At 33.8% G+C, this 26,942-nt stretch overlaps 1 long non-coding RNA gene across 2 annotated transcripts; it reads left to right on the forward strand.

Annotated features, from left to right (window-relative positions):
• The first annotated feature begins 709 nt into the window (after window positions 1-709).
• LOC115929168 lies at window positions 710-25,124 on the forward strand. Of its 2 annotated transcripts, none has more exons than XR_004066353.1 (8): window positions 710-988; window positions 11,557-11,639; window positions 12,784-12,834; window positions 14,029-14,079; window positions 15,279-15,329; window positions 21,965-22,012; window positions 23,671-23,790; window positions 24,821-25,124. It is a non-coding gene; the product is annotated as an uncharacterized LOC115929168 (long non-coding RNA). The 2 variants fall into 2 exon arrangements; XR_004066354.1 differs by having other exon boundaries at window positions 11,560-11,639.
• The last annotated feature ends 1,818 nt before the right edge of the window (window positions 25,125-26,942 follow it).

Raw genomic sequence — 26,942 nt, forward strand, 5'->3', positions numbered from 1 at the left:
GCATAGGGACTTTGTGTTAGTGATATGCGCTATACAAATAACGTACATTATTATTATTATTATTATCTAAACAGTACGTTCCGATTGTAAATTCTCAAATTTTTAATCAGCTGCTTTATTCTCTGACACGGTGAGCACAAAACAGTCTCATTAAATGGAATGACGTAATAATTCCTCCTCGTGATATTTACTTTTGTTCATGTCGTGAGTTGGGTGATTACGAAAACAACAAAAAGAGAGAGAGAGAGAGAGAGAGAGAAAGAGACTGAGAGAGAGAGAGAGAGAAAGAGAGAGAGAGAGAGAGAGAGAGAGAGTGGGATAGTGGGGTGGAGAGATAGACAGGGAGCAGGCATATCAGAGAGGTACGAGAGAGAGAGAGATGGAGCAAGCGTGTATAGAGGAGGATACAAGTGACAGAGAGAGAGAGAGAGAGAGAGAGAGACAGACAGAGAGGGAGAAAAAAGAGGGGGAAGTGATAGACATGGAGCAGGCATATTAATAGAGAGAGATAGAGATTGGAGCAAGCCTCTATATAGGATACGAGAGAGAGAGACGGTGGAGAGATAGACAGGGTGCAGGCATATCAGAGAGAGAGAGAGAGAGAGAGAGAGAGAGATGGAGCAAGCGTGTATAGAGGAGGATACAAGTGACAGAGAGAGAGAGAGAGAGAGGGTTTTCCCATGTAAACTTGTTGCCAATTTTTGGTAAAGTTGTTGCCTGTGAATGGTAAAGTTGTTGCAAAAATGGTAAATGTGTTGCTTTTTTTACCGATTTGGTAAAGTTGTTGCCCAAAGCAACAACTTTCCATATGAAAATTGGTAAATGTGTTGTCATCACCATTGACAATACACACGAGCCTGCTCCTGCGTGTATTATCGCATAGACTTTAAAAGAGACTACCAAGGCGCTTGATGGATGCGCATGCTGCATGCATGGAGTCCTACATATATACATGTATGTACAGTTTGACAGAATGATGGTGTTATGGGTGAGTAATTATACTTGTTGCCTTATCATCTTTGTTGTATTGATTATCTTGACTAATTGATTGCCACTGTGACTGTGACTGTGCTGTCGTAGAACGGTTAGTTATAACACTAGTAACAGTAAGATCAAGTAATGTGTACAACTACAAGTCAATGTTAATTAAATCAGGGTAGGCCTAGCCGCCTACATACATTATTGTATGTATCTTCAATAAATTAGCCCTAGGCCTACATCATGTACATGATGTACATGTCAGATCATGCAGGTACTAATATACTATAAATACTAGTACTATAACTGTTGTTTAGTGTTACTGTGTTGTTTGATTTGGACTAGTGTAATGTTAGGTTTGTGTATACTGTAGTATCTGTAGAGGGTCTAGACAAGGACAGGTACCTAATTTATAGAATGTTATTAAGAAGAAATCACTGGGGGAACGAACAGCTAGCAGCTACATCATTAGACGGGGTCCAGACAACTCGCCACAAAGACATCTCAACCCTGGACAACTCGACACAATACCCTGGACATCTCGCCACAATACTCTGGACAACTCGCCATGGTCGAGTTGTCCAGGGTATTGTGGCGAGATGTCCAGGGTATTGTGTCGAGTTTTCCAAGGGCGAGCTGTCTTTAGGGCGAGTTGTCTGGGATTACTATAGGCTAGATCTACATAACATTAGTACTGATTTAGTCTTATTTCAGTAATTATATTCACATACTACAACCCTTGAAAATGTTTCCATCATGTCATAAATCCCGAACATATGCACTGGCGTAGCTAGAGTCAGAAGTTGAGGGGGGACTAGCTGGCATCATACGGGGGCACAGGTCTAGTCAGAAAATTGAATGCAAATTTACGATCAGGGGGGAAGGGGTCTAATCGTCTTCTTTTATCTTCCTTTTCCTTTCCCCTTCTTTTTTTCTCTCTTTTTCTTTTTTCTTTCCCTTTTTTTCATTATTCGATCGGAGGGGGGGGGGGGGGGGGAGGGCCTCAATCGCCTACATGTATGTATTCTAATAATAGATGCACAGACAAAGGGCTCCCCATCATACAACTACAAGACTGAAGCTTTGGTCGAGTGGGGGGGGGGGGGGGGGGGGTCCATGGCAGTTTCTAAGGTTAAAAACTAATTTTTAAAAAGCCAACCAATCTTGTGTTTTCAGCAAATTTCTTTCACAGTACTGGTACTTTGGTTTGTTATACATCCTGATGTGGATAGTTGTGAAATTTAGAACGATAAATATCAACAATTCAAATTTTCAAGTCCATATTGTTTTGATGCTCGTGTATGGGCAAGTCCAAGGTATTTGGTAATTTTGTGTCATATGTGTTTCATAAGTTATTCTGTAAATATTGAATCAGAATCAAATTAGACTTTGCTTGGGTAAGCAGAGCAAGTACGTTTTGAAAAGACTTTACATTTTTACATTTTAAAAACTGTATTTTTCCACTATTTGTTAGTCGCTTCTAAGAATGAAATTTCAAATCAACCCCCCAAAAACTTCCCAAAACTAATTGTGGGGGAGGGGGCAGAGGGCCAATTGGCTCTGCTGGTTAATATAGCAGCCCTTTTACGTACCCCTTGTTTTGCAGGGGTGATCTACAGGGGTAACCTCGCTATTCATAAAACGGAAAAGGGGTCACTATTCATAAAGGTATGATTATTTATAAGGACCGCTATTCATAATGTGAGATGAGGGCAGCTATTCATAATTCACATTAAGGGTCATTACATAGTATACAAATAATGAATGGTTATGAGTTCAATAGTGCGAATATGTTCATGAGTTGAAAGATTAACATTCTATTCAACGAGGCGTCAGCCGAGTTGAATAGAATTAACGTTAATCTTTCAACGAATGAAAATATTTGCACTATTAAACGAATGAAAAACATTCATTATTTGTTTTATACAACATCGAAGAAGACCTAATAGAACGTTAATCAACAAATTATGCTTTACTCCTTATAAAGATAAATTAAAGTTCGAGTCAAGCCTTTTCGATTACATGCAGATTGCCTTCGCGTCAGATACACGCAGGGATACGCGCACTATTCATAACACGTATGAGAAGAGGGTTGCTATCCATAATACGAGAAGAGGGTCGCTATTCAATTCTATGAGAAGAGGGTTGCTATTCATAATACGAGAAGAGGTCGCTATTCAATTCTATGAGAAGGGGTTGCTATTCATAATACTAGAAGAGGGTCGCTATTCAATTCTATGAGAAGAGGGTTGCTATTCATAATACTAGAAGAGGGTCGCTATTCAATTCTATGAGAAGAGGGTTGCTATTCATAATACGAGAAGAGGTCGCTATTCAATTCTATGAGAAGGGGTTGCTATTCATAATACGAGAAGAGGGTCGCTATTCAATTCTACATGTATGAGAAGAGGGTTGCTATTCATAATACGAGAAGAGGGTCGCTATTCAATTATATGAGAAGAGGGTTGCTACATGTATTCATAAACATGAGGAAGGTGCGCTATTTATAATACGAGGAGAGGGTCGCTATTCATAATATGAGAAGAGGGTCGCTATTCATAATATGAGAAGAGGGTCGCTATTCATAATATGAGAAGAGGGTGGCTATTCATAATACAAGAAGAGGGTGGCTATTCATAATACGAGAAGAGGGTAACTATTCATAATATGAGAAGAGGGTCGCTATTCATAATACGAGAAGAGGGTGGCGATTTATAATACGAGATTATCAAGATTTTTAGCCAAATAAGATATGATTTTGTGACCGTCATGCCATATGCAATCAGTGCTGGCGTCCCCTGTATTATGTCTTTCTTTAAAGGTAAAGACCAGTAATGGTCATGCGATTGCATTGTTAAAGAAACGTTGTGGAATCGATCAGAAAAGGTTGATCATCTAGCATCTAGCATCTCCAAGGTTCTGGAATCATCAAAATGATAGGAAATTTGGCCCATTCGTCGTAAAGTTACAAGCACTATACACAGAAAGATGTATATGGGACTACCCTTTATCTCTCACCAGACCATGAGAGAAACAAATTTACCAAATATATGAATTAGTAGGCGGTTTCCCGGCAAATTTTTTATCATCATGTATTAGTCAAAACATATTCTTTCACATGATTGGTAATGAGAGCTTCCATTTCATTTTTTGAAATTGGGGCGTTTCCAATACTGGTCTTTACCTTTAAAAGTATATATTACCTTTTATCCTTGATAATTATATAGAGACATCCTCATAACCTAGCTAATATATTTGCCCCACTTCTGTGATGACAAAAATAAAGTAAAGCATAACAACTTATCCTATCATAATTTGTCCCCATTGTGAGAAATCTTGCCCCACCACTCTGCCCCTTACTGATCTTATCCTGGCTACGCCACTGAGACATTAAGTAGAACAAGCAGGCCCATGCTATTTTAGAAACTAGTAATTGTTTATACAGCAATGTTTTAGTAGGAAATGGTTTTTAATAGGACCTATGGACGTACAAATTATATAGCCTTAGCCATATGTCATATCCAGTGCCAAAAGTCAAGGACAGGCACCCAGAAGCTTTTCAATTTTCGCCAATGTAGAGTTTCAAGATTTTCAATACATACACCTGTACCTCAGGATACTAGTACCGGTAATCATACTAATTAACCTAACTCTATTCATCCACAATCTTGATTTCCTGAAACTTTCCTAACACCAAAAACATTAGGAGTTGGACTGGACCAGAAGCTAAGTAATTCCCTGTAGAGAGGCGGGGAGGGGGGGGGGCACTTTGATATTGTGTTTTGTTTGGGGAAAAGGGGGCTTGAACACTTTTGGACCTTTGAGGTTTTTCGCAGTAATGCAATCTGAATATAAACCAAACATTTACTGTCTTTTTTTGTTGGGTGGGGGTGGTGATGATGATGGGTAAGGAGGTCTGATATAAGGTCTAGTTCAACAACAACAACAACAAAAATATGTGAGAAATTTGGTTATGTTATTATTTTGGGGGTGGGATATCTAGCCCTTGTAGCAACAAGGGGGCAGGATATAATGATAAATACAGAACAAAAACAGGAAAAATATGGAATGTAAATACAAATATGCGTGCAGGTTCAGAAAAAGTTTAACATTAATCAATTTGAGACATGATAAATTCAAAGCAAACACGGAAAATACACGCAATAATTAATCAAATCCATTTCTGCATGCATTCTGGTTCACACACGATATATAAAGAATCAATAACTTTAAACAGCCAAACCAAAATATAAAATTACAATAAAGTGAACAAACCAAACGAGGTCGACATAAATTGTCATGAAACAAGATAGATAATTGCAGAACAAACACATCATTACATATGAAATATCCCCAGCCCCCTGCCCTTTATGCCAATGATGACAACTCGGACATTCAGATGTCAGACATTTATATTTATTTCCGGGGGGCTGATTGATGATTGGGGGCCCGGGATGATGGGTTGTTTAGATTACTGGGGCATGCCTTTTTTCTTTAATTGTTCAGAAATGTATGTTTTCAATATAAGTTTTCAACAAATATTCAGGGCCATGAGCCGCCCCCTCCCCCATAGCTTTACCATAGCCGTGGGGGTGTCCCCCATCCAATATTTCCCTTTCTTATTATCATTCTGTCTGCTTATTTAATTTTTATGAATAGCGACCCTCTTTCCATATTATGAATAGCCACCCTCTTCTCGTATTATGACCAGCGACCCTCTTCTCGTATTATGAATAGCGACTCCCTTCTTCGATTATGAATAGTGGTCCTTACGAATAATGACTCTCTTCTCGTATTATGAATAGTGGTCCTTACGAATAATGACTCTCTTCTCGTATTATGAATATGACCCTCATTCCACATTATGAATAGCGACTGTCTTCCCGCATTATGAATAGTGACTCTTTTCTTGTATTATGAATAGGGACCCTTAGGAATAACGACAAAAATTTTGTATTATGAAATGCGACCCTATTCTTAGATAATGTTAATTATGGATACAAGAACTCTATTTCAAGTCAGGAGAAAACAAGTTGAAGATGCTATAGAGAACATAGAAAATAGAGAACTTCTAAAGAAAGTGATATACTATTTTTGTTTTGTTTTAGCTAATGAAATAAGAAGAAATGATAAAGACACTACTCTATAGAGCAATGACAAAAGGAAAGGATTATAAATAATTAAAGGCAAAGCAGTGAAAAATTTAGAAGAAAGAAAAGAAACTTCAAGAAAACTTGCTCTAAAAGATATATGTATAAGAAAACTTACTCTAAATGAAACTACCAGAAAACTTACCGGTACTCTAAAAGATAGTGATCAACATTTGAGATGAAAAATACAGTATCATGTAACCTGTAAAACTTGCAGTAATAACCAGGATTTGTTATGTTGTATAATACAAGTCTACTGTTATTACTTTATGCATGACTTTTCAGTTGCCCAAAATAACACTGTAGCTCTTAAGTTTATTGTTCTCACAAATATGGCAACTAATGATGAATATTTGAACTGGTTTTTCATAGCAGAGGGACTGTTAATGGATTTATGTTTTTAGTGTATACCATATACAATAGTTTTGTTGGTTATCAATTTATTTCATTACTATCAGATCAGTTTGGTGAAAACATCCCTCTTTTTAATCCAAGCTTCAAAGAAGGTGAAACAAAATTACTGAATGTCACAGTTCAAAACCTCTTTTATATATACATTGCGTCCCAGAAAAAACGAAACCGAGAATTATCAATATTTAAAAAAAATTGAAAGATATTGAGAATTTAGATATCAAATTAGGTGCAGATATAGATAATACTGAGCTTCTTGACAAAAAATAATGAAAAAAAATGATGAAACCCAAGGTTTTATTGTTCGTTCTCTAATCCAATGGACTGAAGAAGAGTTCCAGATATTTTTGTAATTTATAAAACAGAGTTGTAGAAAAGAAGAGTATATTTAGATTAGAGAATGATAGTAATGACATTATTGTAAATCAACAAACGATTTTGGGAGAAATTCATTCATTTTATCAAGCCCTGTATAAGAGAAGATGCAATGATAATAATTTGGATGGTATAATGGTTAATTTCTTAGATTCCATTGAACTTCCTCAATTAAATGAAGTTCATAAAGACTTTCTTGAAAAACACATTACTAAGCAAAAATTGTTGGAGACACTTAATTCAATGAGTCATAACAAATCACCATCACTGGACAGTTTACCTGTGGAGTTTTATATAGTTTTTTGGAAAGACCTTTCTGATATGCTTTTAAACTTGTGTAAATTTTCTTCTCTGCAGGATGGACTAATGTCTACCTCTCAAAAGAATGGAGTTATTACTTTGATTCCTGAAAAAGATAGAGATACTTCCTATCTACCCAAATTTAGACCTATTTCCTTATTAACAGTAGACTACAAGATTTTAGCCAAAACTTTAGCAAACCGTTTGAAAAAATGTCTGTCATACTTGATTCACCCTGACCAATCTTTTTTTTTAAAGGGTAGGAATATTGGAAACAATTTCTGGTTGATAACAGATTTAAATTGAATCTTATACAGACTCAAAGAAAATTCCAGGTGCAATTGTTCTGCTTGACATTCAGACAGCTTTTGACAGTGTTTCTCATCAGTTCCTTCTTGGTGTATTACAGCATTTAATTTCAGTAATAAATTCATTAACTGGATATAAATGTTTTATTCTGGTCAAAAAAGTTATGTATGTAATTATGGAAATTTGATAAATTCTATTAACATGAGAAAATGATATTTTTCAAGGAAGTCCCATATCTCCATACTTGTTTTTATTAGTTATTGAAACTATGGCTCTTACTATTAGACAAAACTTTCAAAGCGAAGGAGTACCAGTTGAAAATAATATATATCTTTATAAATGTAATGCTTCCTGGGAGAAATTTAAATTGTTTAAACAAATTGCTGGCTAACACCCAGTAAATAAAGATTGGTTGATTGATCTGTAATTAAAAAACAAGTCAGAAAAAATCTTGGAACTAGTGGGATTTGAACCTGCATCTACTGGGTGTAAGCCAACAATTTGTTTAAACAATTGAAAATATAATAATAATGTAATAATAGTGTAAACTTATAGAGCCCACACACCGTCCAGGGACGCTCATGCCTCTAGCAATACATAACAATATCTTTGTTAGCAGATGATTCCACATCTTTTATTAATGGCTCAGTTACCTCCTTTAGATGATTGTTTGACACTATTGGTAATTTTTCTGATAGCTCTGGTTGTAAGCTCAATATATCTAATTCAGAAGCAATATGGATTGGTTCTAAGAAAGGCTCTTATGCATTTCCTTTTCTGTTAACTGTTAAAAGTGGAATAACTCTACTTTAAAAACTTTAGGTGTCCATTTTTCTTTGAATTTAAATCAACTATATGAACTTAATCATAGGACCAAACTCAAATCCATTAAAAAGACTTTAAAGTGCTGGCTGGTAGAATCTTATCCCTCGTTGGGAAGTTCTGTGTTGTAAAGACCCTATTGTTGCCACTACTCCTTTTTTTCTTCCTTCTGTCTTATGTGTTAAAATACCACAGAGTTTTTTCAAACGATTAAATACTTTGTTGTTTAGATGTATATAGAGTGGTGGAAATGGTAGGGCCAAAAGACAATACATGTGTAATGAATTTTCTTTGGGTGGTTTACGAATGATTGACCCCTACTTTCGTCTGTTTCACAAAAAATGTCATGGGTTAAAATGCTCCTTCATGATAATTATGACAGTTGGTGGAAGTCTATTAAATTTCTGTTTGTAACAATTTTAGTGATAGTAAGGATATTCTATGGAACACACATGCATCTGAATATGTTCTTAACAGATTAATCTCAAGTCAATTGGCCAAGTCTCTCCGAACATGTTATATATTTAGGGGAAAAAATTTGGAAGCTGAATTTGATTCACCCTTTTCCCAATTGGTTCTTGTCAGTTTATTTGGTTGAATAGAAACGTTTGCTCAAAATGAAAGCAACATTTCATATATCAGGATAGCTAGGTTAGACAGAGGTAACTGTTTATTAGTGATTTACTCAACCCTCCTCACCCTGGTAATAAACTATTTGAGGAGCTTTTCTTGATTATGATATTAGTGCACAGGACAGGAGGAAATGCAACTTTTGAATGTGAAAAATAAACAAAATGAGTGGTTAGTCTCACTTAACCCCACATGAAATTATTGAAGAAATTAGAACCACAGTCCACACTTTTGAAAACTCAGAAAATTCCAAAATATGCATACAGTGTCATGTTAAAACCAGGTGTTCCATACAAACAAATGATATTTAGGAATGATTTTCACAACTCTGATGAGGTCAAATGTGAAAAAAATCATGTAAATAATTTTAAATCCACCATAAGTACATGTATGCACTCTTTCTATTTAAATTTATTTCTTAAAGCACTAGGTGTGAATGATTTTTTGTATAAAATCAAAAGAAAGGACTCCCCCAACTGTTCCCTTTGTAACAATTAATGCCCCTGAAACCTATATACCGGTACATGTTTTTATTGAATTTCCTATTGTAAAACACATTTGGGATGAAAATATGAAAGTTATTTTTCAGGAAACCAAAAAGCCTGATGTACAAAATGTTTCAACATTTGAAAAGATGTTTAGTTATAATGTCGATAAATTCCTAATATATTTGTTTCTTTTACCTAAATATTATACTTACATGTATGTTTGCAAATTCAAAAATAAACCACCAACCTTTTACGGTTATAAAGCATGTACATGTATTGCCGTTAACAAAGATATTGAATATCGTATTGCTAAGAAAAATGACAAACTTCCAATTCATTTTCGGAAATGGAGATTTAAGTTATGAGTACAGTATATTAATTTCTGAAACTACCTTTTTTTTAAACTACTTTCTTTTTCTCCCTCTCTGGAAGAAAAGGAAATTTAACTGTTATGATCTGTAATCCTGTCTGTATATCTACGAAAGCAAATTATTATGATGATTGCTTTTTTAATCTTTCAAATTCTACATACTTGATACTTAAATGCAAAAATGTTTATCCCTCTACTAAATTAGACACTTTTTTTTTTCTAATTACAGAGGATAGATATGTGGAAGAGACAAAGTGACTGCTTTTATTACATGTAGATAGTTACGAAGCACTGTTTTCGTTGTATGCTGTTGTATTGCTGCATTTTGTTTGTTTTTTGTTTGATTGACTTGATTTATGTTTGATATCTTATCAACAAATTATGAAAACCCAATAAAAGTGGCTAAAGGCAAGTAATTGCTGCCTTAATATGAGCTGGTTGCCCTGAATTGGGGGAAGGGAAGGGAGTGGGAGGTTTTGCATCCCCCAGCTTAGGGAAGTCATCTAATTCCAGAATATCATTGTCCTCTGATTTCCTGCCTGTTTCACATCTTTACTGCAGGTTTAATTAATGGCTGTCAAACAGGTCTTGTATTAATTATGCTCATTATCAAGCTAGGTATACATTAGTAAACTCTGTTTCTGTTGGTCCTTTGGAACTCCATCAAACTTGAAAGAAATTTCATTCAGATGGAGGACAGGAAGTACATTTTGTTTAAGTGAGCAAAGGAAGCAGGTTGAGACAATTTTACACTTTACCGTTTGAAAATGTATTCTTTAACTGTTGTTGTTGGTAAATCACACATGATGTGGGTACATCATAATCAATTTTCTGACAATTTTTCCAAAGCTACATGTAATAACAGAGCATGATGCTTAAGTTTTAAGCTCATATCATGTTGTCCTGTTCATCCTTTGGACCTAAATGTAAATATAACCAAATATAATCAAAATAAAATTGGCAGACACATTTTACAACTGACTAAAGATAACAATTCTGTGTGAGTGAATCAAGAGAGTTGTGATAATTTTCACACATTCACAACTGGAAAATGGTATTTCTTCTACCATTTTTGTTTGTAAATTATACCTTTTGTTGGTATGTGTGTTGCATTCTGTCAGTTTGTTGTACCAATAACGTCAGTTTGGTTTACCAATGTTACCAATGACTATGGAAAACGCCATAAAAACCAACAACAACAAATAAGTTTTATCCAAAAGCATTATTAAGGAGGCATGTGTCGCCCTGTCCCCTGGCTACATTAGTGCGAGTAAGGGCATGGCCATCAGCTTGATAAAACCTCAACATACTGAATACATGTAAATACCTAGGATGTGCCCATACTGGGTGTTTGTAGATTTAGTTGAGAAGTGGAGTTGGGTCTAGAGTCTAATTTAGATGTATCTTATGAATTTCAGAATTATTTAGTCACAGAAACCATTCCAATTTATCTAATTTGTATTTTTAATAGTATGTTGGTTTTCTATTTTAATAATTAAAACTACCATTTTTAATCAACTTTAGTTCCAACTTTATTTTGCTGAGCTTGCTGAACTTGCTGAGCGCTATTAAAGTTTGGAGTCATACCAGTAATGCTCAATAATCACTACATGACATAATTGGTTTCAATTTTAAAAGAAAAATTTGATGTTTATGCTAAAACTAAGGTAATGTAAATTTAAGGCATCTCTTGAATGTACAAGTTTTGGTCATTGTCTCTTAGCAGATGAATGAGATGAGAATTACGAATGGAGGTGCTCCCAGTGATTCCAGAGCTGTTCTTCCAAGAGAGTGTCAACTAGCACTGTAAGTTTGCCAATTTTTTTTACACAAATGAAAGTCCTTTTCTATTTTTAATTTGTATTGTAAGTTAGGAATCTGGCTTTTTGTTTGTATCTGTAACACCTCAGTCTTTGCCCCAGCCTGAAAAAGCTGTAGACTTCCTTGTTGTTTAGGTTGAACAAGTTTTGTTTTTCTGACATCGCTTACAGTTCTGTCAATAAGGATAATGATTTTTAAAATAGGGAAGTACCTGTATGTAACACCAGTCATGAAAGTGGATGTCCATCTTGTTATTATGTTGGTTTAAAAAAAAGCAAGAAACAAAATAGTGAAATCTAAAGGGAACTCTATATAAAAGCTAAGACATTTAAGACATGTTAAAGTTTTCAAGTTGATGAGTTAAACACAATACTTTGTAATTATATGTTTTCTCTTGTGAGAAGCCTTCCCATTAATTATCACAACACAACCATCCTTAATTGATCAAAGGAATAGATCTATTTTAAAGAAAGATCAACATAATCAAGAGTTAGTAGGCACTCCCTGGTTCAATAGGACACAGGTGCTAGAAAATGATTTTTTGGAAAACAAGTAGAAATTGATGACTATTTCTCTACCCAAAAATTGTAGACTTTAAAATATTTTGCAGATATCCAACTTCTGATTAATTGAGCATACTTTCAAATTTCATAACTGCTTGTATTTTACACTTCCCTTTTTCTTCAGTTTTCACTGATTGCTTTCTGGTGTTTTAATGATGTTCATTATTATAATACTCGTGGGCGAGACTCATTTAAATTTTGGCCAGGAAACAACTATATTTTTTAAATCTGTAAGAAACAATTTTTCTGTTATTTGGAACCCTATTCCTCCTGACATATCCTTAAGCACGTCTTTACTATATGTCAATGATTCTACCATTTTTACTTTGTATGTCAAATATGTTTTGAATATATCTTTCGAACATCGTTTGTAATTTTAAATGTTTGTTTTAAAAAAATGGTCGAACCAATCAATGAAATGAAATGATATTCTTGTAACAATAATTACATTGTACAACATGACCTATAAATTGTTTTCAAACTTATGATTTTCTAATGTTTACTTCCATTTGTATTACCTGCCATGAACGATGCCCCTGTCATTTTTGTTTATGTCCTACAAATAGGAGCCTGGATGTAAGGATGTTCCTTCTGGATCAAGAAGCGATTTGATTGTGGTAAGTTTCTGGCTAGTGTATTGATATGTAAATACCCCTCATAAAGTTCTGCAAGTCAGGTTTGAGCACTGATATTCCTCATTTTCATTTACTGCTCTAATTTACTTATGTTTACGAAGGGAATCCCCCCCCCCCCCTGCAATGATGCCTATTTTTAATGATGTTTTCTCATGGAATAAACAGCAATCCTAAATATATCCAAAAGCAAAATGCTTTATACAACACTGTTATTGTCAACAGTGAATTCTTCTTTACTTTTGAAGATGGATTGTGTTTTTAATGATGTTCAGGTAGTTAATGCCAATAATGTCCCATTCTCATTAATAAAGCTGTTTTAAATGATGTGAAAATGGCCATTTATTCTTTAAGGGCAATCTTGTTTTTAAACTTTGTTTGTATAAGATGAAATGCATTTGTAATCAGCTGATTGAGAAATTGTCATTGTGTTTGAGTATCATACATTTGTTGCATTGTGTTTGAGTACATCATACATTTGTTGCAAGTCTGTCAGTTTACAGCTTTTAGTCCTGCATATAATTACTTTGCAAGGCCTCAACATCTTTCAAACAAATGTAGAATGCGTTCCTGACAATTACAATGCATTTTGCAACATTTCACTTTTAATTTTGCCTTAGACTCATGTTTGTTGCACATTCCATGATTACATACAGATAATCATTACAAATGGGGCATCATTATGAAGGGGAATAAACACCATTTAAATTCACACCAAATTCAAGGATATTGTTATACGAGAGACATCATCAGTCAAACTTGATTTATGAATATTTATTTGTATGTGACTCTTAAAACTTAAAATAGTAATCCTGAGAGTAGGTCTTTGTAACTCTTTCAAACATTTTATGTACCTTAAATCTTCATGTCCTTTCACTTTATTCCAATTGAATTTGTTTGTCTTTTAAAGCATATCAGCTCCTTTTTGTTATTGCTTTTGCAAATTAAAATATGTTGCAGGTGCAGTCAAGCCTTCGAGCTTGTAATTTTGAATGTTTGTTTTTAAAAAAATGGTTGAACCAATCAATGAAATGAAATGAAATTCTTTAACCAAGAATTACATTGTACAACGTTACCTATAAACTGTTTTCAAACTTATGATTTTCTAATGTTTACTTCCATTTGTATTACCTGCCATGAACGATGCCCCTGTCATTTTTGTTTATGTCCTACAAATAGGAGCCTGGATGTAAGGATGTTCCTTCTGGATCAAGAAGCGATTTGATTGTGGTAAGTTTCTGGCTAGTGTATTGATATGTAAATACCCCTCATAAAAAAGTTATGCAAGTCGGGTTTGAGCACTGATATTCCTCATTTTCATTTACTGCTCTAATTTACTTATGTTTACGAAGGGAACCCCCCCCCCCCCCCTGCAATGATGCCTATTTTTAATGATGTTTTCTCATGGAATATACAGCAATCCTAAATATGTCCAAAAGCAAAATGTTTTATACAACACTGTTATTGTCAACAGTGAATTCTTCTTTACTTTTGTAGATGGATTGTGTTTTTAATGATGTTCAGGTAGTTAATGCCAATAATGTCCCATTCTCATTAATATAGCTGTTTTGAATGATGTGAAAATGGCCATTTATTCTTTAAGGGCAATCTTGTTTTTAAACTTTGTTTGTATAAAGATGAAATGCATTTGTAATCAGCTAATTGAGAAATTGTCATTGTGTTTGAGTATCATACATTTGTTGCATTGTGTTTGAGTACATCATACATTTGTTGCAAGTCTGTCAGTTTACAGCTTTTAGTCCTGCATATAATTACTTTGCAAGGCCTCAACATCTTTCAAACAAATGTAGAATGCGTTCCTGACAATTACAATGCATTTTGCAACATTTCACTTTTAATTTTGCCTTAGACTCATGTTTATTGCACATTCCATGATTACATACAGATAATCATTACAAATGGGGCATCATTATGAAGGGGAATAAACACCATTTAAATTCACACCAAATTCAAGGATATTGTTATACGAGAGACATCATCAGTCAAACTTGATTTATGAATATTTATTTGTATGTGACTCTTAAAACTTAAAATAGTAATCCTGAGAGTAGGTCTTTGTAACTCTTTCAAACATTTTATGTACCTTAAATCTTCATGTCCTTTCACTTTATTCCTATTGAATTTGTTTGTCTTTTAAAGCATATCAGCTTCTTTTTGTTATTGCTTTTGCAAATTAAAATATGTTGCAGGTGCAGTCAAGCCTTCGAGCTTGTAGTTTTGAATGTTTGTTTTTAAAAAAATGGTTGAACCAATCAATGAAATGAAATGAAATTCTTTAACCAAGAATTACATTGTACAACGTTACCTATAAACTGTTTTCAAACTTATGATTTTCTAATGTTTACTTCCATTTGTATTACCTGCCATGAACGATGCCCCTGTCATTTTTGTTTATGTCCTACAAATAGGAGCCTGGATGTAAGGATGTTCCTTCTGGATCAAGAAGCGATTTGATTGTGGTAAGTTTCTGGCTAGTGTATTGATATGTAAATACCCCTCATAAAAAGTTCTGCAAGTCAGGTTTGAGCACCGATATTCCTCATTTTCATTTACTGCTCTAATTTACTTACAGTATGTTTACAAAGGGAATCCCCCCCCCCCCCCCCTGCAATGATGCCTATTTTTAATGATGTTTTCTCATGGAATATACAGCAATCCTAAATATGTCCAAAAGCAAAATGTTTTATACAACACTGTTATTGTCAACAGTGAATTCTTCTTTACTTTTGAAGATGGATTGTGTTTTTAATGATGTTCAGGCAGTTAATGCCAATAATGTCCCATTCTCATCAATATAGCTGTTTTGAATGATGTAAAAAGGGCCATTTATTCTTTAAGGGCAATCTTTTGTTTTTTGCTTTTGCAAATTAAAATATGTTGCAAGTGCAGCCAAGCATCGAGCTCGGACTATATAAGTGTGGAAGGGGGACCTTTTTGTTTGGTGTACAAATGAGCCCCCCCCCCCCCCCCCCCCACACACTACTTCCAGGCCCATTGTTATGCAGCCTCTGGTTGCCTGATGTGAACTCTCAAAATGCTCTCTCTTTTATTTCAAAAGCTTTGAAGCTCACTTATGTAATTTTCATAAACCTAGTTGTCCACAGTTTTGACATTATCATGGTGATTTTGTTTCACAAATTGTGATTGCAATTTATCTTCACATTTATCAATGTGATTAGTTAATGTCAAAGAACTATTTGTAGTTGGAAGGCCTGTAAGACATAATTAGATATGATGGATTGTTTTAGGATATATTGTGGAGGGTATCACAGGTGTACTGATAATTGATAAAGTTAAGTTCCCATCATTACTTATTCAACTAAGAATCAGTGATATTCTCAGTCTCTCAAAGTGGGAGATAGAAATCTTGTGTTGACTTCCCAGTACTCTTTTGCTCTTCATATAAGAACATCATGAACTTGTCTAATACAATCACTTGCCAATGTTAGTCAGGGAAATTGACTTCCCTATCAGATATATTCAGAATTTCCAAAAAAACTTTAGATTTTATAAGGCACTCACTGTTTTCTTAAAAACCAAATAGCTAAATGGCTCTTTGAGAGCCTGAAACTTTTCAAAGATAAAGTATTAGAAATCAGTTGCCAATTTTTCTTGTAGTATGGACCTAGATTGACCTCCCATAGCTTGATGAAAAATTGTCAACTTTGCTTTATGTGCATGAGGTATCCCTGAACAGCAAATTGTTTACAGAATTTTGTAACAAAATTGACATACCATTTTTGGTTGGAGCTGAAAAAAATATGTAGCTACAAACAATATGATTATTTTCTATTGATGATTAATGAGCATAATTGGATCTTAAAGAGAAGGTTCATTGATTTTAAAAACTAACTTTATTGTCATTATTGCAAAGGTGAAACTTTGATTGGACAAGGTTATCAAAATTCAAAGCTTGGAAACATTCAAAGTATCGATTATTATCAGTTACAAAACGCTTAAATAAAGTGATCCATTGCTTGTAAACAAAATAAGATGCCATTGTATTTTCAGCTGCATATACACTGTGGTAGTTCGGCGTTTCAAAAGGGAACATATGCTGTCCATGCTATCATTCAGGGTTTTTTTCAATTTGAAAGTGTGGTTTCTTTGATTGATCATTAACCCCTATCCTGTGTATTTACAAATAAAAGAATTTAGAATCGGTTTCATACCCCTTTTTGAATGGTGTCAAATGCCATCACATTTATATTCACTAAACTCATTATAATTTGAGAAATAATAGCATTGCAATTATGTTCATTTTTTGTGGGATGTCGTCTGCTTGGGCAGGGATGGTTCATAATGTGACATCATTAAAACATCGTTATTTTTCTGGCGAATATCTCGTATATCCCAGATGCAATGGAGGTGGTTTTATATGTATTTTTATAAATCACCCGATATGCAGTCGACCTCAAACTTGTACGATGGCCATCTGTTAGCTTACCAGTTTCTAGTGAAGCGTTATTTGCCATATATTTGTGATTTTCTTTGAACAGGGACTTTAAAGAAGGTTAACAGTAATCTGAATCATCTCCTGTATTTTGATGGAACAGTACAATTGAAAATGTTGCTTCAGATGTTACATTTTCTGTAAACAATGTAGATCCCCAATTAACTCACTAGAAAAATAAATTAATGAGATTGTATATAGTTTGAATAAGCTTATTAGTTACTCCAAGTGATTCTATGAAAATGAAATGAAATCAAATTATAGTAGTGCATATTAGAAATAAAGTCAAAAATTGAAAAAGTTGTCTCAACGTCCGAAACAATTTTCATTAGAGGTAGCAGAAGATATGAACTGCAGGAACTATCTATCATAACATTTTTGAACATCTCAAGGCAGCTAACCACCAAAACAAAGAAATTTTGCAATGCATCATTACAATATTTATTTTAAAGTTAAAACCAATTTTCTGTTAACAGTTTACTTTTAATGTCTAAATCAAGAAATACCATTTTAATGATGATAATCCATATTTTAGGATATCTGGAGTTCATAAATGTTTATTAAATGAGTTATCATAAGTCTTAACACAAGTCTAAACACAAATCAGGTCTTTCTTATCCAATCATTTTTGTGTAAGCACAAGAAGGCTGTTTCGGACATTACACAATTTCATTGTTAACACCATTTTTGATCATATCTGCAAGTTACGATTTCACAATGAACACTCCTGTTAAGGAAACTATTTTGATAACTTTATATAGGTTTGAATATAAAGATATTAAGAAATATGATGCTAAAAAAGTAAATCAAATTTTCTGTAAAATATCTCAACTTTCTGCGAAATTGATTTATAAAACATACAATATTGAAGCCACACTTTGTGATGCAAGGCATTGCTTGCTGCTTTAAACAGTAAATCCATAATTGTACTTTATCTGAAAAAATCTCAACAAAAGGGACTCGTAAAAATTATTCAGCCATTTTAACAGCACTTTCTGGTATGCTGTTAGCACGTTTCGGACGTTACATTAGACTGTTAACACTTAACAGACATTTTCATACTTTAACTACAGTAGTTTAAATGAGGGGCAAATATAGATGTAAGATTTCAATTTTTCAACCTCTCCTCTTGATATTTTTATTGTTGTGTGTTTGCAAATCATCAGGTTTTCATTTTCATAGAGCGTGTTCCAAATGATGTCATATAACCAAAGAATGTAGATGGTCAATTTAAACTATTTGGTAGATAACCAAAAGCTCAAAATCACCCACTTAAACAATACCCAGTGTACATGACATGGATATGCTACAGATATATAAGTGTGATAAAATCAAGCAAATTATGATCAAGTAAATGTTGTTTACAAAACCCCTATATAATGTTACAGTAGGATATATGTAAAGCAAGATTAGTGAGGAAAATATGATCAAGTAAATGTTGTTTACAAAAAGCCATATAATGTTACAGTAGGATATGTAAAGCAAGATTAGTGAGTTGTATAACATTGTAAGAATATTGGTTGGCAAGATGTCTTTTAGTTTACTCATAGTTCCTATTGTTCTAGACACTTTGCATAGAACTTCATAGACGTGTGCTTTCCACTTTATCTTTATCAATATTAAGAACTTTGTTAAATTTGTATGTTTAATCAAATTCCCATTCATATATATTTTTACTTCACTAGCACACATCTTTGGAAAGTAAAACAACATAACATTTGCAGTTTATTTGCGCTTATCCACTCACTAACTTTTAGGAGTTCATTGTTCAGATTTTGGGTCAGGCATTCGACATCTTTATGCTTATAAAATATATTGGTATCGTCCGTGAACAGTATAAAATTCAAAATGGGAGAGACTGAATGTAAATAATTTAAATGAATTTAAAAGAGCAGGGGGCCTATAATTGACCCCTGCGGAATTCCACAGGAAACTGACTGTAAACTTGAAGTTTTAGAATCGAAAACAGTGAATTGTTTTCTATCATTTAGATAACTGCAAAATAAATTTGAGGGTAACTCCACGAATTCCATAACAATAAAGTTTTGAAAGGAAGAACATGGTTGATTGAATCGAAAGCCAGCTTAAAATCTAAAAATATATTACAATATCTTTTAAAAAAGCACCAAGTACATGTAACTAATCTATGTAGAAAGGATTACTACTGCCATTATTCAATACTTAAATTTGCATTCACAGTGCCTGTTCAAAGAAAATCACATATATCTGTAAGTCCGTATATATATATATATATGGCAAATTATGTATCACTAGAAACTGGTAAGCTAACAGATGGCCATCGTACAAGTTTGAGGTCAACTCCATATCGGGTGATTTATAAAAATTTCCTCTTGAAATGCCGAACATACCACCGTGGATGCAGCTGAAAATAAAATGGCGTCTTATTTTTGTTACATGGATTCCTTAATTTTTAAATCGCTGCATTTTTTATCAAAATAATACCATGCACGAGGTTTAGAGTGAGGCAATAGATTAAACATTTAGCCTGAGGGTAGTGAAGTGAGAGAAATAACTGAAGAGAAGATGAAAAAACAGGCAATGAAAATGTTTGAGATGTCATGGGACAGCGTTTGCTTGAGCAAATCATATTCAAAATGTGACGTCACACATCTCAAGTGTTCAGAGAGCTCTTCAGGTGCTATGCCGGGGCTGTATTTAAGCGCTTTGTAATTGATAATAATCCTTACTTCAAATGTTTCCAAGCATTGAATTTTGATAACCTTGTCCAATTAAAGTTTCACCTAGCTTTGCAATAAAGTTAGTTTTGAAAATCAATGAACCTTCTCTTAAATGATAACAATTTATCAAGAAATGTTATGAAATAGGCTTGCACTCTACAAGACACACTCATTGGTTGCATACATGTACATGTACAAATACAATTGATTAGCACAAGGGCTTACAGTATGTATTCATAAAACAATAATCAGTTCTAGTATCCATTTCCTATTAGAGAAACTTGTAAAACACATGTTCATGTGGCTGTAATTCTGCCAAATTTCCAAATTACAAGAAAAGGGATTACCAATTTGTGGGGGCAATAAGGTGAAGCCTCTTCAAAATGAATTTATTCATAAATTTTTCCTTTCATTTCATTACCCTCACATGTACTAATGACAAATACCTTTCAAACGCTTGACCCTTCCAACAAGATTTACATACATGTACATGTATAAAAGAAAACAGCATTAATACCTTATTCAATGATCCTAAACATATATATTGTATCTTCCTCAAATGTATTTTGTACATTTATAAGGTACATGCAGTGTGAAATATACATGTAAATGGGCTTTAATACTGCTTGTCCTTTTTCTCTTGCTTATTTAACCATTGTTTATTGTCAAACAGAAATTTGAAAGATCAAGAAGAAAACAAATGTTTTTATGAATCTATAATGTATTATATTTCACATTTCACAGATAACTAGAATGATTGATTTATGCTCTGAATATCTTGGTATCCAAATACATGTTGGAGCAATGTGCAATCTAAGATACATGTTTAACCTAAACTGTTTGTCACTTATGATATCGGCACAGCAAGAGTAAAGATCACTCAACCAACCAATCAATCCATCCATCCATCCATCGGTCATCAAGTAAATAGATAAATACATATTAAGATTAAGAGCGTTATTGTTACTAACTAGTATTAAAACCTGAAACATACAAAATACATGTAAAATGTCCAATTCTCAGGATGAACAATGCATTAGGATTCCCTTTTTCTAAAACTTAAAATGGCCGGGAAACTTTTTACATTTTGTTGTTGTTGTAATTGTTAATGTTTTGCTTGTTCATACATGTACATGTGTTCAGTGATATTCTTGAATGACACATTGTACATGTAGTTTATAGCAAAGAACAAAGCAAGCTGATTAAACATCTATAGTGTAGAGTTTGTAGAAATTGATGATCTGATTGAAATGTTAACATTGTGTAACATCCAAAATAAACCATAGAATACATTGTACCCTGTCTTTCATAACATGCAAAAGAGAGTTATGTTTGTAAGTGAATTTTCTAAGGAGTTTTGATGACTACAATTGCTATTAGCTTCATATTTTACTCTGTTAGATCACATAAGCATTTTTAACTACACGTACTTGCAATGAACAGTACACCTTTCATAATTGAGTAGTCAATACAGACAAACTTAGTATATGTCCTAAACTAATTAAAACTGCACAATGTGTAATTTATTTTTTCCATAAATGTTAAAGAAGTATTTTTCTGCAAGCAATTAATGTAACTTAGGTCAATAATTCCTAACAAAAGCAATTGAGGCAAGTTATGATGTGAACAGTGGTGTGACATATGGAAATTATTAGGCAATGCACTGGTTCCCAATTTGTTTGTATGTATTTACCTTATATCATCAGTCATTAACATTCAATGAGTTTGACCCAAGAAAAAAGCATTTTACCTATTGAAATAACAACTTTAATGAATTTCAAGGTAGTGATAGGCTTTGAATTGATCTTATGATAACTTTGTTCTTCTCTGTAAGACAGAATGCTCACCCTTAACTGATCACACTCAAATAAGAAGCAACAAAATAGAATGTTATGAATTTAATGCAATTATACTGATTTCATGTTTCCCTCTTCGTTTACAGCTTACTGTTGTACAAAGTTGGCAACCAAGTATTGGGGAAGCAGTTGTGGTAAGCTTGAAAGAATTATCTTGATACGTTATTAAATGAGAAGAAAAAAATCCCTATTGTTCCCTATGCAAATTTATCCAGTCATTATAGCTAATATATGACAGGACACCCTACATTTAATTTTTAAAAGAAAAAAATGTTTCCATGACAATATAGTTCCCTTCCCACTGTCCTAAAAGTTTTTTATCTTTTGATTTCTATATTATTTGAGCATGAGAAATTAGTGAAATTTATTTCTTGAAAACTCATTTCTTTTAACCTTAATAGAAGAAACCATCAGCTATAGATATTTTCTAAGGAATTTCTTGAAAAGGTATTGAAATATTTATTTGGGCAGACTTTTGCAACTTATCTTTTTGGGGGAATATGTATTTCTTGCAGGATGTTTGGATATCAAGAAAATTATGAAATTGTCACAATTTAATATAATTGAGCACAACAAAGTCACATGTAAGTAAATCACACTTGGGAGTGTGATTAAAATGGATTTATCATAAGTTTAGATTTAAAATGTAGTAATGTACCTAAACTTGTAAACATTTGTCAGTACTTATAGACCAGCTTGTAGAAACAAAACACATCCTTAACTGTCCAATAAACATTCTGCCCTGCTTTGTCAAAAGGAAGCAAAGACATATTATACCTAGTGGGCTCTTCGTCCTGCTTAGAGATATGTTAGGCAAGACATGCTATTGCATTGGGGTCAGTGTAAATGACAGATGCATTTTGCTCTTTTACTCTTTTACATGAAATGTCACTGTTGTCACTTGTTCCTTTTGCCAAATTAGGGCAGCATTTTGTAAACAAGTTTAATCTTATGTGACAAAAGCTCTCAAAACTCACCTTAGTATAGATACCGGGGGAACCTGAAATACATGTAGGGCTGTTTTCTATAAAGTACACTGTATATCCACAATAAAGTGTGTTTAAATGAGACGTGGATTGTAACTTTCTTGTAGATGATAAATAGTCCAAACCAATATTCAAATGATTAATAATTTTGCTTTCCAAGAAAATGTAAGCATAATTTTTCTTTTTGTTATACACATTTCCTATAAAACATTTGTAATGGGCAATTGTCTGTCTTTTCCATCCTACTTACAAATATTGTAGAGGAATTTTTTTTGTACAGTGTGTAAGATTTATTTGAATGAAATGTTAGGTACTCTGTGGGATAAAATGTAAACAAAAATTCTGTTACGCCAAACTTAGAAGAAAAAAATACTTGCCATGTAAACAAATGTCACTGCTAGTAGATACATGCATATGTATGTAGGTACTTTAAAGGCATCGTTTAACAATGTTAAATCTGAGATGCACGGCCCTACATGTTATCAGTGTCTGTGATATGGTGTAATATTGAAGCCCTAAAAGAATCACGCTTCAAAATCATCACTCGTTTTCCCCAATAGACTGTAGTGTCAAAATTTGTAATTCCAATCATAAACATCTTGATAATCAGACAAGCGATCGGCTTGTAAAAGCCATGGGGGTTCCTTACTGACCTAAAGGTTTATAATTATCATTGCAGCATGAGCTAATTCCAGGATTTTGTTTCAAAATCTGAGACAAAGTTACCGGATCCCTTTAAGTATTGGAAAGAAACAGAAATCTATTTTTTGAGGAGTAAGAAATTATATTTTCCACATTTCTTTCAGCACACAACGTGTCAGCGTAGACTCCTCTAACCAGATGGAGAGCAGACAATGATCAAGCTCATTTTACAGGCTGCCCTTTCAAATGCGTCCAAGATGAAGAAAAGGCCATTTCGAGCATTGGTAAGCATAATGATTGTCATATACTACAGCTAAATTATGTGAAGTATTAGATGCATAGATAATGATAATAATAAACTGTATTTGTATAGCTCATATCACTTTTCAGTCCCTATGCACTTTAGTAAAAGTGAATTTTCAGTCTGTTTTTAAACTGGTCTACTATGACTGCCTCCTATACAATATCAGGGGTGTGTTTCCCAAAGAGTTAAGTTTGACTTTAAAGATACTGTGTCCCTTTTGCAACCAACATCAAATTATGTAGAACATTGCAGGAATCATGAATATGGCATGTATGTCCTATATGTGAAATTTAAACGTTAGCAAAGTCCTAGTATTCAAATTATGTAAGGAAACCCGTTTACTTTATAAATAGACTTCACTGTCGGACACCATTGAGTGACTGACTGACTTCTTTTTTCTTTGGTAATAACATAGTACATAAATGAGCTGTAACATGCAGCATTTGTCTACATCAATAACCCACTTCTTATAATGGCCAAAATTAAACTGATCTGGTCTTTGTGCAGCACAAATTATATGACCATTCGGTACAAGGGTCTGAAAATCAGACAATTTACTTCAGTGATTGCAATCTCTAATGTCGATTTGACAACTAATCGTCGTTATTTTCCCACAAAAAGGCATTTTCAAGCCCTTTACTTTTGACAGAAGTTATAAATTAGTAATATCTTCAAAATGCCATTGGAATTTAATCTTTTCATTTATTTGGCCTGCAAATGGGACATTTACCTTTAAAGTGGCACTTAAAGTCCTAGTTGCCTAATCTACCAATGAGATTTTGCGTTTAATAACGTATGCAAATTGGCCCTTACGTATGACTTTAAGTCAAACTTAACTCTTTGTAGAACACCCTTCAAGTCCATTTCATAGTTAGCTGTTGCTACTTGGAATGAGGTCAAACTCGCCATTATATGAAAAAAATAATACATATAATTGAATCATAGAAGTACATTTTTTATATGGTGCATAAATTGAAATTAACATATAATTCATTTTCTATTCCTTATAGACCAATGCTGTGTATGACCCGATGTCTAGGAAAGGACCCCTAGGATGCTCAGCGAAGGCTTTCTACAAACAATTAATCATGTAACACTAAGGAATCTGTCGCTTGTCAACAAAATAAAATGGCATTGTATTTTCATCTGTTCGCCTGTTCAATGCAGGGACCTATTTGCCTTCTTTGCAAGGGGGGGGGGGGGGTTATGTATAACCTGTATTCCCTGGTCCGGGCAAGAAAGTAATACTGTTCGCCTGTTCAATGCACGGAGTAGTGTCGCCTTTTTTATGGCCGGGGGGGGGGGGGGGGGGGGGGGGGGGGGTTGTGTACAAAAGTCTTGTCTGTTGGTGGCCACGATGCAGAGAGTTCTTAGAGTTGGACATGGTATCTCCATGCTCCAATGTATGCATATGCAGATACTTGTATAAATGGATCGAAAAATTAATACCTGGGTCCTTCCTAGGGGTGGATTGTAGCAGTGTAACATGTCAAGTCAAAGTACGACAACGGTTTATCCTTGTATATATACACATTACACCATCTCGGAATCTTTGCTCAGCAGCCGACGCATGTAAACTTATCATTCCAAATCTAGACTCTCAACAGCTGAAAAACGTTTTGCAGTAGCTGCATTAAAGACTTGGAACAACATCCCTCTTTCTATAAGGGAAATTACCTGTCTTGCCACCTTCAAAAGATCCCTCAAAACTTACCCTTTTCCCCAGTGATCTATGGGATCTACTTCATGTGAGAACATTTTGTTGTCCTCTTTTCATATATATATGTATTTGTAAGCGCTATGGTACTTATTGTTTTTAGCGCTCCTAAATATTTGATATTATTATTATATTCAGTTGGGAAAGTTTGTGTTGTAATTGTTGTTATTGTCATGATGTTGATATTCAGGGTAACAAGAAAACATCCTCTATTAAATCTCAAATAACCGCAAAAAACAGATTCTGTTTCTTTCGTTACTGTGAATGTAAATGAACATTTTTGGTAAAGCTCTGTGGGTTTTTTCGGCTACAGTTGTTAACCCTTGTTTTTGTTATGCTTAATATGAAAACTGTCTAAAAAGTTATGACTGTGACCGCTTTATACTGTTATATATTTTTGTTTGTCATTCAACCATTAAAAACATTACACAATGCAATATGTTTAAAACAAATATAACATCTTTTGTATATTTTTGTTCTACATATCCTAATGTCGTTTATGATGACATAAGTGTTGGTAGTGAAGATGGCTATGGTGATGGGAATGATTGTGACAATCTGATGATCGTGAAGATGATGCTCATGTTGATTGTGTGTTGAAGATGAAAATTTCACCAAACATTGCATTTGCATGGTGTACTATTATTTAGCAGAATGGTTTTTCAAGTTACAATACAAATCAAATCTCTTAATCGACATATTTCATTTTGTCGAGATATGCTGTTGATCAGATAATCTAATAGATAATGATAATTATGAGGGTGATGATGATTTTGATTGATTGATTGATTGATTGATTTAGTTTACTTAATTATTAATATGATTTCCAGGAACATAAAAATCAAACATTAACAGTGTGATACATAATGAAATATCAACAAGAACAACAACCAATAGTGGTGATAAATATTCATTTCTGTTTGCCCTCCTTATTGGTTGTTAGGCATACATATAAGATGCACATAAAGCAGATATACCTTCAAGAACATTATGTGACAGGAACAAAACAACAACAAAAGTCGTGGTTTTTTTAAAGACTATGTGGGGGGGGGGGGGGGTGGTCATCAAAGAGGAAATAATGTAATTATGCAGATAAAGATTTTGAAATGCTATTGATTGGTACATTACTAACAGAAATGAACATTGGGCCTACATTATTTGGGGCTTGATGGATCAGTGGCTGAACAGTGTTCAAATAATAATAATAATTATAATAATACTGAATTTATATCGTATTTTCCATATACATGTTCAAATGCGCTGTACAAATAACTCAGATTTTGGGTTGCAAACTGAATCTGTATGTTAATTGTACTTTTGTAGTGGCATAGGACGAGAAAGAGGGGGGGGGGGCACAGGCTCCCTTCTCTGCCCCCTCTAGCTTCACTGCCGTTTTTTTAAAAGGCATTATTCCT

Source organism: Strongylocentrotus purpuratus, unplaced genomic scaffold (assembly GCF_000002235.5).
Source record: "Strongylocentrotus purpuratus isolate Spur 01 unplaced genomic scaffold, Spur_5.0 spur5_scaffold_4, whole genome shotgun sequence".
NCBI lineage: Eukaryota > Metazoa > Echinodermata > Echinoidea > Camarodonta > Strongylocentrotidae > Strongylocentrotus > Strongylocentrotus purpuratus.